This window comes from Plecotus auritus, assembly GCF_963455305.1.
Source record: "Plecotus auritus genome assembly, chromosome: 7".
In the NCBI taxonomy this organism is placed as follows: Eukaryota; Metazoa; Chordata; class Mammalia; order Chiroptera; family Vespertilionidae; genus Plecotus; species Plecotus auritus.
The window spans coordinates 98,525,147-98,538,996 of NC_137774.1; the positions used below are offsets into that span (position 1 = coordinate 98,525,147).

The 13,850-nt window shown below is 37.2% G+C and overlaps 1 pseudogene across 1 annotated transcript; it reads right to left on the minus strand.

The window, feature by feature from the left end:
• Nucleotides 1-1,575: 1,575 nt before the first annotated feature.
• Nucleotides 1,576-2,068, minus strand: LOC308255294 (peptidyl-prolyl cis-trans isomerase A-like; annotated as a pseudogene). The gene has a single exon. The product of its transcript is annotated as a peptidyl-prolyl cis-trans isomerase A-like (transcript).
• Nucleotides 2,069-13,850: the final 11,782 nt, after the last annotated feature.

The window sequence follows — 13,850 nt, forward strand, 5'->3', positions numbered from 1 at the left end:
ATTACCATTGTACAGCCTGCATTGTAAATATCTCTCTTCCTTACTGGAGCACTGCCATCAGCATACAAAGTTGCTTCTATCGAAAAAGAAAACTCCCATGGCCTTACATTCCCCTCCATCTGCCACTTACCCTGATTGCCAAATCTCACCACCAAACATCACGGGACTTGATGATAACCACTGTCACCACACCACAGCACTTCTCATTCATTCTCTAATCCTCTCCCCTGTTTTATGGCCATACCAGTCCTCTGAAATATTTCTTATTAAAATCACAATATATACATAAAGGCAATAAATCAGCAATGATTTTATGTTGCCAATTTTTATGGACCCTAATCAACATTCATTTTACCATAGATGCTAGCATTTTAAAATATAATTTCTGTTGTTTTTTTTTAAATATTTTATTGATACTTCACAGAGAGGAAGGGAGAGGAATAGAGAGTTAGAAACATCGATGAGAGAGAAGCATCGATCAGCTGCCTCCTGCACACCCCCTACTGGGGATGTGCCCACAACCAAGGTACATGCCCTTGCCGGAATCGAACCCGGGACCCTTCAGTCCGCAGGCTGACGCTCTATCCACTGAGCCAAACCGGTTTCGGCTCTCTTCTGTTTTTCATAGAGAAGTGAATTCAGGTTTTGTGAAACTTGAAACTTATGTAATTTTAGCCACCCTATTTAAGAGACAGAATAAAAATTATAATGTTAATATTAGCTATGAAAGTAAATGTTTATTTAGAATGAAAAATCAATCACAAAAAACGCAAACATTGAAAACTCAAAAATGCCACTAACACCAAATATAAAAATAACACAACTCCCTTATAATTTTTTTCTTACAGGTTTGGCTACATATTTTAAAAAATATTTTAATTGAATTTTAGAGAGAGGAACAGAGAGGGAGAGAGAGAGAAATATCAAAGTGAGAGCAGAACATCAATCAGTGGCCTGCTTACCCTCTATCGGGGATTGAGCCCACCACCTGGGCACATATCTTTATCAGGAATCAAACTGGCAGCCTTTTGGTGCATGAGCCACACTGGAGGGGCTGGCTGCATACTTTTTATTACCTCTTCATGCAATATTGATTTTGATATATTCTATAATGAGAATAGAAAGATAATTTAGCTTCTCTTCTGGAATGGTTGATCAAAAAATCTTTTTTATTATTTTTATTTTAGAATATTCACTTTGAGTTATAGCAATAGTGATTAAGCTGTAACTTGTCTAATTTTAATAGCCCTGTCTGTTTTTCTTCTTTGCTATCAGTATTCACTAGGTATCATAAGCATTCCATATTTTTACAGTTTTTCTCCTCCATATAGATATGCCCTTAGATTAAAAGGCCATGTTCTTTTTTCTTTTAATTGTTTAGTTTTTATTTCATAATCATAAACTTAACTCTGCAATCCAGCTAGACTGGGAAGGGGTAAGGAAATTATGGAACCCAATACACTGGCAAGAGCACAAAGATTATGGAACATTCCAAGCAAACTGGGGTGAAGGGGTGCTCTCCTGAGCTACAGAAGGAATGGTCTGGTGGTAAAGATAAAACACAAGTCAAATTTATTAGAGCTGTCCACGGTCAGCAATGGTGATCTTCTTGCTGGTCTAGCCTTCCAGGACCCAACGCGCTCCATGGCTCTCACACTATCCATGCCTTCTGTCACCAGCCGAAGACCACATGCTTGCCATCCAACCACTCGGTCTTGGCAGTGCAGATGGAAAACTGGGAGCCGTTTGTGTTAGGCCCAGCATTTGCCATGGACAGGATGCCAGGGCCTGTATGTTTCAGGAGGAAGTTCTCGTCCTCAAATTTCTCCCCATAGATGGACTTGCCGCCTGTGCCATTATGGCGTGTGAAGTCACCGCCCTGGCACATAAATCCCGGAATAATTCTGTGAAAGCAGGAATCTTTATAACCAAATCCTCTCTCCCCAGTGCTCAGAGCACGGAACTTTTCTGCTGTCTTTGGAACTTTGTCTGCAAACAGCTCGAAGGAGACGCGGCCCAAGGGCTCGCCATCGCCGGCAATGTCGAAGAACACGGTAGGGTTCACCATGGCTGGTCACAGGAGGCTTCGGAGTGGCGGCGTCTGCCAAGCGGCCAAAAGGCCATGTTCTTAAAACAGAGAACATGCAGATGTTTCTACTTGCACATTACTCCACACAGCAATATTAGCCTTTTAGAGTATATGCCACGTTAGCAATCTGAGTGTGTACTGAATCAAAGCTGAAATTTGTAGTGCTTCTAATGTGTAATGAAGTTGCATATTTTTATCATGCATTCATTCAAGCATATGGGTTTTATAATTGAACTCAAGAGATTGTGTTTTGGATTCCCTTCTGCTCTAATAAAAATGTACACATATTGATGCTTCTGCTCCTATCTGGAGACACAATTGGATACAGTTTGGTCATCTCTTATAGAGTGTAGATATGCTTTCATTACACTGTTGAAAGAATAGTCATGATAACTTAATTATGTAAAATAACATCACTAAATAGCCATTTATATTATATCCACATATGGTCATTTTGAAAGAATTACGTGATGATATGAACTATCAGTATGCAGAACAAATATCACTGGAACAAAAATGCTTAATATTTTTTAGGAGACATGGCATTTTAAAAGCATAGGCTTCATTTTAGTGTTATTGTTCTTAACCAAGCTTCCAAATAAATGTTCACATTTATATGAATGCTTAATTTGTGGACTTTAGGAATGCTCAAATTACATTCAGAAGCAAGTATTTCCAGATTTTTCTCAAATATTACTTTTAAAGTATTTGTTTTTTATTGCAATTAAATATACTTAAATCACATCCAACAAAAAAGTAGAAGTAATCAGTAGGAGTAATTCATTAAATCTTTTTAGACAGCCTTTAAATATTTGAATTAAAGTTAGACCTGTGGCTAAGTTTATACTTAATGTTTGTCATCTGTGTGCATTGTAACTTCAAAGGCTGTCATAAGTTAAATTTAAATGGCTTTAACATTTTTATGCATATTGTTCTCACATGTGATTAAATAATTAATTGGAACAGCCATTATTATAGTCTTCTAATCAATGAAAAGAAATTAATACTTAAATGATCAAATGGACATTTTTTAATTTAAAATTATTTCCTAGAAAGTTGCTTTTAGGATATTATGCTAATTCATTAGGAAATTAATGGAGTATATATTTGTCATTTCAAGATGAAAACATAATAATCACTAAAATTTATTGAATATTTACTTCTCTAAAGTGTTCATTTGTATGAACATATCTTCACAACAACCTTATGGGGAAGTATTATTTTCCAAATTTCAAAAAAGAAGAAACTGAGGCACAAAAATCTGGTAAAGGGTGAACTGTCAGTCCAACCCATGAACACTGGCTCTTAATGACCAACTTACATCATCTTCAAGAAGTCAGCATTAACTCAAAACAATCTTTTAGACAACTTACTTTCTTTTCAAGAAAGTGTTTTTTTAAGAGTGTAAAATTTGTGCCCAGCTGGTGTTGCTCAGAGTTTGAGAGTCGACCTGTGAACCAGGTTAGTCATGCAGTTTGATTCCCGGATAGGGCATGTTGCCCCGTTGCAGTCTTGATCCCCAGTGTGGGGCATGTACGAGGCAGCCAATCAATGATTCCCACTCATCACTGATGTTTCTATCCCTCTCCCTCTCCCTCTCCCTCTCCCTCTCCCTCTCCCTCTCCCTCTCCCTCTCCCTCTCCCTCTCCCTCTCCCTCTCCCTCTCCCTCTCCCTCTCCCTCTCCCTCTCCCTCTCCCTCTCCCTCTCCCTCTCCCTCTCCCTCTCCCTCTCCCTCTGAAATAAATAAAAATATTTAAAAATTTTTTTGGAAGAAAAAGATTAGAAATTATCATATTGGTTCTTTTGTTTTATCACCATTTCTTCATAGCAATTCCAGTGTCAAAACCTTTTCCTCTTTTGTTCTCTATGTTCAACACCAGTTCCATTGCCAGTCAGGTAATGACAGTAGATGTCCTTTAATTGCTCAGCCAAATATTTTGTGTAAACAATTATATTTATTAAAATAACCAAATTGATTATCTGTCTATAAAAAAAGACATTTTGAAATCTATATGCTTCTCAGTCAAAGGTTATGTCAATAAAATACTCAGTAAAGTGGAGATTTGGAAATCATCTAATTAATTTGATCAATAGACAAACTCAATATATTCAATCCTCCAGGTTTTCTCCTCTTCTGAATTACTGTCTGCAGACTACATTGACACAATTAGTGTGATATTCACCACATCTCACTGCTGCTTGCGGTCCATGGTTCACTCCTCAGTATTGTAAACAGTTGGCAGACACTGCAGGCTTCCTCAAAGTGTGACCCTCTCTTACAGTTAGTGAACAGTTGAAAAGTAAAGCAATTACAAGTAACCTCAAGATAATGTGTATTTCAACTGAGTTATAACTACTCTAACTACTTTAATGACTATAAGAATTTACCAATTTATATGAATGTTCTAGATCAGTGGTTGCCAACCTTTTTTTGTCCATGTCCCACCTAAGCATCTCTAATATCCTGATGCCTCCCCTATGACATATAATTCTTATTTTTATTCAAAAAGTGAACTCCTATTCCCATGGAGGAAGCCTAAAAGGCCATTAACTTGGTCTAAAAACTTCCAAAGAACATGGCATCCATGAAAGAGAAAAATAAAAGAATGAAAGGACAGTTGAAGTACTGAGGACAAAATCACTAAGAAATTGTTTCAAAAAATAGTAATAATATGAAGTAACTAGAGGCCTAGTGCATGAAAATTCATGCACTGGAGGGGGGGGTGGTCCCTCAGCCTGGCTTGCCCCCTCCCCTCTCACAGTCTGGGAGCCCTCAGGGGCAGGAGGCGACCCGGTGATCAGGGGAAGGCAACACCCCCATTATACCCCTACTGCTGCCACTGCCAGCAGTGCAAGCCTCGGCCGGTCCTGGTTACCTGAGCCTTGGGCAGCCCTGGGCAGCTGGGCAGCTGCCATCCGAGGCTTGCCTGTGCCTCAGGCTGGCCCTGGGCAGCTGGGGGGCTGAGGGGACTAGAGGACTCTGGAGGCAGGCATGTGGAGTGGCTGGACTCGCCTGGGGGCTGGCCTGGCCGTGCCGCACACCTGCCACCCTGGCGGGGCTGAGGGGACTAGGCACCACCATCTTGTGGCTGTGGGCACCGCCATCTTTGAGGGCATGGCAGTCAATTAGCATATTCCCTCCCTATTGGCTATGGATGCCACCATCTTTGTGAGGGTGTGACAGTCAATTAGCATATTCCCTCTTTATTAGATGGGATATGAAAAAAAACTAGTGGCCTGGTGCACAAAATTCGTGCATGGGGCGGGGGGTCCCTCAGCTTGGCCTTCACCCTCTCTAATCCGGGATCCCTCTCACAATCCGGGACCACTGGCTCCTAACCGCTCACCTGCCTGCCTTCCTGATCACCCCTAACCCCTCTGCCTGCCTTCCTGATCACCCCTAACCCCTCTGCCTGCCTCCCTGATCACCCCTAACTGCCTCTGCCTGCTGGCTTGATCGCTCCTGACCGCCTTTGGCTTGGCCCCCGCCACTGTGGCTTTGTCCAAAAGGAGGACCGGATGACTGGAAGATGTCCAGTCTACCTGGTCTAATTAGCACATTACCCTTTTATTAGTATACATAGCAACTAAAGTTTCAAAACATAATAGAGAACTGAAATGTATAAATATGTAATATATATTTATATATTGTGTATGAGGCTCCTAGAACCATAAGAAATGCAAAAAATTCCACTGTTAATAACTCATTCTCGAATTGCCCCCCCTCCCTTAAAAAATTTCCACCCCCCATGGGGCGTGTGCCCCATGTTGGGACCTCTGTTTTAGATACTTTTATATTGGTATACAATTTTGACTTTAACATTCCCACTAAATACAGAGATTTGCCTGCGGATATTTGACATCTATTTTACCTGTTTTGAAACTGTAATGTGTTCCAGTTTTAAGCAGGAATCCTAAGAACTGAATGTCCAGTGACTTTTAAAACACTGACTCTACAGCTATAGCAGTGATTGAGAGTTTCACTCTCAAGGGTTTTGTAGCACTGAAAATGTTCAAGAAATCTGTCTTGTTTCTTCTGTTTTATGATAATATTATAAATCATTTGAGGTCATGTTTTGTGCTTGGAGTAATTACTGAAAATTATGTGTAATGAAGAGTCTACTGTTACTTTACTAATAGCTACCTTTTCCTAGAGAAAAAAACAATTTCATTTAAAGTAGAAAAAATGTCAACTCACTGGGTTAAGCCACAAGCTTTTATTATATTCAGTGCCAGAAAAAAGATTTGTGCATTAATGCATCATTTTGGACTCTTAGGAGCTCAAGTTTTTTTTTTTTTTTTAAATCAGTAGCTCAGCCAGGGTGGCTCAGTGGTTGAGTGTCGACCTATGAACCAGGAGGTCACTGTAGATTCCCGGTCAGGGGACATGCCCGGGTTGCGGCTCAATCTCCAGTATAGGGTGTACAGGAGGCAGCTGATCAATGATTCTCTCTCATCATTGATGTTTCTCTCTCTCCCTCTCCCTTCCTCTCTGAATATAATAAAAAAATATATTTAAAAAAATAAGTTAAAAGAAATTGATCACCTATTTATGAATGTCAGTTTATGAAAAATACTAACTGGCATGAAATTACTATATGCAGGACAGTCTAAAAGTAAGTAAAAGTGAGGCAAGTGTTATTTTGCACGTATTCATGGCACTGTGTGATTATTTTACACATTAAGCTGATTGGTAACTATTGAAAGAGCTGATCCATTCCCAGAAAATGAGAGTACCTGGCAAATAAAAGAAAATCCACTATGAACTTTCTAAACCTATTAATATACTGACTAGCCTTTAATGCCTTCCTAATTACTTCTTAATGTTTTGCACAAGTCACCAGAAACTGTTCATACATCTGTTGAGTCCATGATTGGAGATCTATCTATAGATCTTAACATATCTTAATACTAAATATTATTTTTACACTAGAGGCCAGGTGCAGGACATTTGTGCACTGGGGGCGGGGAGGGAGTCCCTCAGCCCCACCTGTGCCCTCTCGCAGTCTGGGACCCCCTCAGGGGATGTCGTGAAGGCAGGAGAGGCTCCTGCCACTGCTGCTGCGCTTGTCAGCCCTGAGCCTGGCTTCTGGCTGAGTGGCGCTTTCCTGCGGGAGCGCACTGACCACCAGGGGGCAACTCCTGCATTGAGCGTCTGCCCCTGGTGGCTAGTGCACATCATAGCAACCAGTTGTTCTGCCATTCGGTCGATTTGTATATTAGCCTTTTATTATATAGGATATCTCAATGTTCAAATCTTAAACATATATAATCTTAACATATATGCATATATGATGTTAGGTTACAGAGAGAATGCATAAATAAAGATTATATGACAGTATACTTTAATACTGTTATTTACTTATGCAGAACTACTGAAATTTGTAAAGTGCACATGATTTTTTTGTTTTAACATTTTGGTTCAGTTTTTGGCCTATTTAATGTTTCTTTCTGCTTTGTGACAAAATTATGTCCAAAAATAACACATGAATCTTCCATCTGTTCTCATTTAAACTTAAAGCAATTTTCCTTAATGGTATTCGGATCCTAGTAAGTCATATAGATATCCTTGTTATTGTTGTTGTTGTTTTTAACTTTTAAAGCCTGTCTCCTACATATGTATAAGTGAAAGTGTAATTGGTCTAGCTGGTAGGTACTAACCATAACCTAAGAAATGAATTGTTATTTTCTAAATTATTTTACCCTGAGATAAGATACAGAATTAATTTGATAGTTAGGAAAATATTTTTGAATAACATTTTCTATTTTAATTTTTGACCTGATTATAGTGCTAAAATAATGCTAATAATAATGTGCTAGAAGCACTACATTTTTCAAAATACTACCCAAAATACTGAACCAAAGGAAAAGTGCAAAAGAATATTAGATGTGTAATTCAATGTAAACATATCAAATTTACTACCTACTTATTGAAATAGGCACTGTAGGTAAATAGTCAGAGACCAAGCAGAAAGGCAGAAACTGCACTAGGTATTTTAAACAGAAGACTTTTAATAGAGAAAATTAGTTATGTAGGATTTGTATTTATCTAATGACATGATTTTGAACATCTTTTTATGGGCTTATTGGTCATTTGTGTATCTTTTTTGGATAAATGCCTTTCCAAACTTTTGTCCATTTTTAATTTCATTGTCTTCTTTTATTGATAAATTGGAAACTTTTTTTATATATTCTGGATACTAGACCCTTATCAGATACATGATCTGAAAATATTTTTTCCATTATGTGGGTTTTCTTTTCACCTTCTTAATGATGTCTTTGAAAAAACAAAGTTTTAATTGTAAAGAAGTCCAATTGATCTATTTTTTTCTTTGGGGGTTTGTACTTTGGTGTCATATCTTAGAAACTACTACCTAATCTATGGGCACAAAATTTTCTTCTAAGGCTTTCATAGTTTTAATTCTTACACTTAAGTCTGATTCATTTTTGAGTAAATGTTTTGTATATGGTGTGAGGTAAGGGTTCAAATTTATTCTTTTGCATGTGGATATTCAGTTGTCTGGCACCATTTGTTGAAAAACCCATTACCTCTTTATATTAAATGTCTTAATGCCTTTTACAAAATCATGTGAAAATAGATGTATTTATGTGGGTTCTTTTTTCTTGAGTTCTCAATTCTATAACATTGATCTATAAATTTATTCTTATGTCAGTACTACCCTGACTTTTGAGCCTTTATCTTTTACAATTTTGTAGTGAAGTATATAGGGATAAACTGATATGATGTCTTGGGATTTACTTCATAATAATGCAACAAATAACGGTGCGAGTAGTGGGTAGGTGTGCCGGTTAAATAAGATTTGTTGTTAATTGTTGGACCTTTGATATATGCACAAGCGTCCTTTGCACACTCTAAATTTTATATTTTTAATCATAAAAAAGTGAACAAAGTATCCTCCACCACTGCAACAGTATAGCTTTGAAGAAGTAAGAGAGTAACTTGTTTTACTTTTCCCCCATGGAAATTCTTTCCCAACATATTTCAGGATATGTATTTCTTTTTCTTACTCCTGAATCCTGAGAAAATTAATAAAAAATATTAAGAAAAAAAAACAGAGGAAAAGAATTATAATTCTCCTGTAAGATTTAAAGCTTAACAATCAACATAGAGACATTACTGGTTAGAAGAAATTGCAGATGCCAAATTGAAAGCAAGAACAGGAAATTAAAGTGAAAGGTTAATGTTGACATTTCCAGGAACCAGGACAGGAGCACATGGGGGAGAAGTAATTCTCATTGAATCAATCTTACATTTAGTTGTTGTCACATTATAAATGTGTTCCTGCCACCGATTGCTGCTAACAGTGAATCTGTTTTGCAAATATATAAATATTAATGATATTTACATAGCATCCTTTATACAAATCCTGTAAGTGATGTTATAAGAAATAAGTTTGGAACCAAAATACATCCTAAAGTTAGTAATTTTGACATATCATTCTGTGTATTACTGTCAACCTTGCCAGGAAATTTGAATGTTATGGTATTTGAATACTACCCAATAATGTTCCCTGGCATTTCCCTGGGATTGGATATGTGTTGTGGTACAGTTCTTTGAAAATATCTGAGCTAAAGAAATTCAAATAGAATATGTGATTGGAAATATTCTAACAAGAATTCAGTAATTAATCTCAAATTTGTATTTTAAAAAAGCAATATTGATTTTAATTACGAAATCCAAATCAGGGCAAACAAAATATTTTCATCATTAAAAAGGAAAAAAATAGCCTGGCTGGTGTGGCTCAGTGGTTGAGTGTTGACTTATGAATGAGGAGGTCATGGTTCAAATCTGCACATACCTGGGTTGCAGGCTCGATCCCCAGTAGGGGGCATGCAGGAGGCAGCCAATCAATGATTCTTATCATTGATGATTCTCTCTTTCCCTCTCCCTTCCTCTCTGAAATCAATAAAAATATTTTTTAAAAGGAAAAGATTTATGGAGCAACCAGTCTCCAAGAGAGTAGGAGCAACCTAGTCACTATTGTATCAGGAATCTCCTAAACAGTTATTCTTGACCACCATGGAAAAATCTGCTAGAAGGAGATGGAAGCAGTTTTACGTGGACATTAGAAATGGCTATTTGAGCCGAAACCGGTTTGGCTCAGTGGATAGAGCGTCGGCCTGCGGACTGAAGGGTCCCGGGTTCGATTCCGGTCAAGGGCATGTACCTGGGTTGCGGGCACATCCCCAGTGGGAGGTGTGCAGGAGGCAGCTGATTGATGTTTCTCTCTCATCGATGTTTCTAGCTCTCTATCCCTCTCCCTTCCTCTCTGTAAAATATCAATAAAATATATTTAAAAAAAAAAAAGAAAAAGAAATGGCTATTTGAGTATCAGGATGATAAATTCCTAGTTAATTGTAGACTCTCCAGCTGTAGAGATGTTTATGAAAGGGTTGAAAATTACTTATGCTAAGTTGAGAAATCCATGTATCTGAAGTAGGAAGGTTGGGCTCTTTGTGTTCTTCCAATGTTATTATTCTACCTATCTTGAGGTTTTGTTTACCGTAAATGACAGGCTTTAACTAGCTGAAGATCTTTCATTGTGCTATGTTCACATAAGAAATATTCAGTATAGTTAAACATAAATTGTCTTGAAATTTAAATCACAAGAAATACTGAATGTAAGAGTTTCTCTTCTCTTTTGTGGGGAGAGATGGTACAGGGGGCGTGTGTGTGTGTGTGTGTGTATTAGGCATTGCAGGATGTATTAAAGAGGTGATGTTAAATGTAATGTCACCAGCCCATGATGAGATCAATTCTTGCTTGCATACATAAAGTGATACTTTGGAAACATGAAAAATTTAATGTGCCTTCCAATAAAGCAGTTCTTTCCCTATTAGTCAAGATGATGAGGCTCAGTGACCATTTCATAGCTTCAGCTGACATTTTACAAACTGAAAACAAACTTGGACAAACTATTTTATTTTCAAATGATTTCTAAGTCAAAAGAGAATATTGTACCCACAAATATGCTTACTTGAAGTAGAAGAGGATTTCCACTCATATTTCACCTGAAAAGTTTTGACAGTTGAAGTGATTTGATTTTGGCAATTTTTTTGTTTGTCTCTTAATACTTACTGCTCTTTTACAGAGAAACTTAAAGGTCAATTAAGTATATCTTACTATGTTCAAATTGTATAGCATTTAACTAAAAAACCTAAAAGCAATAATGCTTTTCAAGAAGGGAAAAGAGGCATAACAGTCCATTAGAAGTGGATTATATGTATCATTAAAGAGAATGATTATGTTCTTTTGAGTGAGAAAACACACAGAAGAAACAGAATTTGATGGTGAACGAACAGTTGGTTAATAGTTATGCCACATGCATTCAAGAACAAATGAAGATATGTGTATGTGACTAATAGACAAAAGAATTTGAAGCACACGTCATATATGCCATTAAAACCAGTTATTCCTGCAAAATCTATAAGATTTTGCATCAATTTGTATTACCATGTTAATACATGCTTTTAAAAGATATCAATTTTGAAATATAATGTGCCGTTTCCTGTGCTGTTTAAGAGTGAAATTGATGCCACGGGGGATTTACACACCCACCAGATGCCGCACAATTCTTCAGTCCAAATACAAGTATCTCAATCACAACCCACATGTACTCCTTCTTCTGTATTATGAACTGTGATTTCATCTCCATCCTCAGCCAACCATGAGACTTAAAACATATCCTGCCAATTACATGGAAAAGTGCAAAATTATATGGGATTGGAGACTGCTGACGGAGTTAGGTGTGGGTGTACCAAACACATTCTTTCACACACATACACATGAATGATACTCATTTTCTTCTATTTCCCCTTAATTATTGAATTAAGCAATAGCCAAAATACTTACAAACTAGTCTTACATGAGGAAGAATAGAAAGGTATAAAGGAAAAATTCCATATGGGTGCAAACATACCTTAAAAATGAGATTACAGGTCTTTTTTTGCTAGATTAAAAAATGAAAATATCATTTACACTAAAATACTCAGAACTTACTAGAAGCAGAGAAAAATATTTTCCTTTTGGTGTTCTCAAAAAGAAAATAACTAAATCAGCATATTATCTCAATCTTTTTTGGTATTGTTTTAAAAGCCCCAAAGGAGGGAATCTCTCTCTCTCTCTCTCTCTCTCTCACACACACACACACACACACACACACACACACACACACACAAAATAAGATGAGCTGAGGCAGCACAGATCTGCATTTTCAACTAAAACATTTTCAACTAAAACATTTTGTGATGTTTATTTGTGTGCTGGGTTGATGTTACCAAGAGACCATTCTTTCCAGATTACTTAAATTTTTACTTAGCAAGTTCCCAATTTTTCTAATATTTCACATCTGAACCCTAAGCCTCTAGAAGCCCTTTGTCAGCACCTACTTCGTAGCTTCCAGTCTGCTGTGATTTGGGAAATTATATAATGTATCTTGCTATCATTATGCTGAGTATCAGAAAGAATGGTCTGGTGTAGGGGCCAGGAGGGCTCTGCAATGACTCTGTGACAGTTCTTCCTATGGCCCTGTGTGACCACTTAAACTCTAAACTCCAGTTTTCTCCTTTGTAAAATATGAGGTTGGACTCCCTGGTCTCTAAATTCCTTGATAACTCTGGGAATTGTTTCAGTTGTCCAAGGCAATTTTGTTGTTATTTTTGATTTCTGTTTACTTCCTTCTTTTTTAAAATTTATCTTTCTTGTTGAAAGTATTATAGATGTCCCCATTTTTCCCCCAGTTGATCCCATCCTCTCTCCTCCCGCCCACTTCCCAGGCCTTCAACACACTATTGTGTGAGTCCATGGGTTATGCATATATTCATATAATCTTTTTGGTTAATCTATTCCCGCCACCCCCCTTCCCTCTGAGATTTGTCAGTCTGTTGCATGTTTCCATGTCTCTGGATCTATTTTGTTTGTCAGTATGTTTTGTTCATTAGATTCCACATACAAGTGAGGTCATGTGATGTGTGTCTTTCTCTGGCTGAATAACTGACTTCACTTTGAAGTATTACTATATCTTATTCTCTTAATTATTTAGGGGCAAGTTCTCTCTCAAAAATGCAAGTTCAAATGAAGCTTAGTTAGTATAACCCATCCTTTTGTGGTATTTTAAAACATCCAATAGATGTACAGACAAAGATTTACAATAATATATTTGTACCTCCCCAGCAAGTCACAATAAACATTTGGTGCTTGGATGAGGAAATGAACATGGAGCTGAGTAGGTCAGGTAATATTATGTATCAATCAGAGAATGGAATTTACACTTTAACAGCTTTTTCATCCTTCATTTGTTTTTATTTTGTTTAGAAGCAAGAGTACACATTGTCCCTTCCAAACTCAAATGTGGACAGTTTTCTATATGAACAGAGAATAATTCTTTTGCTAGCGATTACTCTCTTAATTTGTTTTTGACCTTTTTTGAATCTTTCACAATTAATAATGTAACAGATATAGTGATTCTGTTATATGTGCATCGATCTATATATACATGCACACATAACAATATATATGAATGAGAATATATATATACACATATATACACACACACATACCCAGAACATTTATTAGTAAAAGGATAATTTTTTTGTTAAGTAGCTGTGTGCAGTGAGCCTGATTTCTTTCTTTTTACAACTTCCCCTTCTATTAGAGACTGTTAAGCTCAGAGCCTAGATCAGCGAGGCAGCAAACTCAGTGATGGTAAATGAAGTGCCATGAGCTTACATCAGACTAAT